The sequence below is a fragment of the Morone saxatilis genome, unplaced genomic scaffold (assembly GCF_004916995.1).
Source record: "Morone saxatilis isolate NCDOM2014 unplaced genomic scaffold, NCSU_SB_2.0 Contig11, whole genome shotgun sequence".
NCBI classification, from domain to species: domain Eukaryota; kingdom Metazoa; phylum Chordata; class Actinopteri; family Moronidae; genus Morone; species Morone saxatilis.
Window position 1 is genome coordinate 29,924,601 of NW_023339663.1, and position 1,899 is coordinate 29,926,499.

A 1,899-nucleotide genomic window follows, 5' to 3' on the forward strand; every position below is an offset into this window, starting at 1 on the left:
CACATCCACTGAGAATGGACTTGTTTGAAAGACTCCTGAATTTAATCCAACTTTAAAAGTTTATCATACATAACTAAAAACAGGTTGGACTAATTTCTGCATACCTGACAGCCAGTCTTAATTAGTATAGAAGATGAATTACAAATTGGGCTGCAGAAATATTTATGTACGAGTTAAACAAAAGAGGTACAGTGTGTTAATTTATGAACTTCAGCTGAGATGAGCGCTTCATGAGAGTCTTTATGCTAAAGAAGGTAATTTCCCAAAATGTTAAAGGACCAGTGTGTAACATTTAGGAGGATCTATTGTCAGAAATGTTTTCATTAGTGTATAATCACCTGAAAATAAGAACACTTGTGTTTTTGTCACCTTAGAATGAGCTGTTTTTATCTACAGATGGATCTTTTACGGAGGCAGCCATAGTGAACCACCATGTTTCTATACAAATGGCTGCAATCTGCAACTTCACCATTAGATGCCACTGAATTATACACACTGGAGCTTTAAATTTAAGCATAGCATTCAAGCAGGCCACAAAGTCAGTCTCACCTCTCAATTCCAGCTTTATCAGCTGATCACAGCTAGTCGTAAACACACATCCTCCTAAGCTTCCTATTGGAAACCATACACAGTCATGATGCTTGCTCTGTTTGTACCCTGGGGGGTCTCTGCTTGCCGCTCTCCTTGTCTTAAACCTTACATGTATGCACATGGAGGGTTTTCCACGTAGGCACGTTGAAGGGCAAGGAGGTCCCGCAACAGAGCATACCGCCAAATGTAACATTATGCTTTGGAATAAAAGTTATTTGACAAAATGTGTCCTGACTGAACTATTCTTTTGAATAAAAGGTCACTTAATCCTTGCACCAGTATTCATGAGCACACCACAAATCGTTTATGAACGTACTTCAGGCATTTGAATGTCTTCAAAACTGAAAACCAGGGAGAGGAGGGAATAAAACTGCTGTGCCTCCAAAGACTGCTCACACTCCACCAGTCTAATTTCCTCTAATCTAATTCCATCCATCAAATGTAAATGCAGCAGCAGACGGACAAGACTGGATCTTTTTTACTACGCTTGCTGCCATGTGTGAGTCAGTGTCGGCTCGCCAGACAGAGGAGGACTGAACCAGTTGCAGTTGGAACATTTGCATAAAGCCCCTCTACCAGGATGGAGTTTAGCTTCACATCTTGAGGACGTGGCAATGGTTTGCTTTAGTCAGCCACAACACGAACAACATTTGGAGGAAACTGCAAATCACTGTGGCATTTAAGCATATACGAGGAGGGTAAATATAGAAGTACTAAATAGAAGAAGCATACAGCATGTAATGATTTGCTTCCATTAGAAGGCCTCAGAGGGAGTGCCATCTTTCCTCCCACATGTGGACAGTATAATCAGCATTGGTGTGTATGTGTAGGGTAGGGTGTATTCGTAGGGTCTGAAACAGGGAGCCCGCTTTACATGTGAAGTCTGACAGCTTTGTGGGACCAAAATGCTGGACCCACAGGTTTAAAAGCCTCCGCACATCAACCCGATTATTGGCCGTCGGACGCAAGGTCGGTGGCTCGAGTCGGTTCGGTGTGTCCCGTGCCGTCGTCAGTTGGCGCGGCCTTCATTAATGCATAGCGATCCTTGTTGACTACACACACTCTCTGAGAAAACAAGTGATACAACAGCGTGCTCTGTGTTTACTAGTTCTAGAGTGATCCGTCATTTCCGGTTTAATTTTTTTGGGGCGACAACACAGATTTAGCGCCGCCTGCTGTTATGGGACATATTACGCCGTACGCTCCATTTGGCGTCGGTTTGGGTGTTTCAGAGGCACTTTTTTGACCAACTTGAAAGACGAGCCGACTTATCATCCACTGCTTTTCTGCCACGGTCGGCCGTCGGTT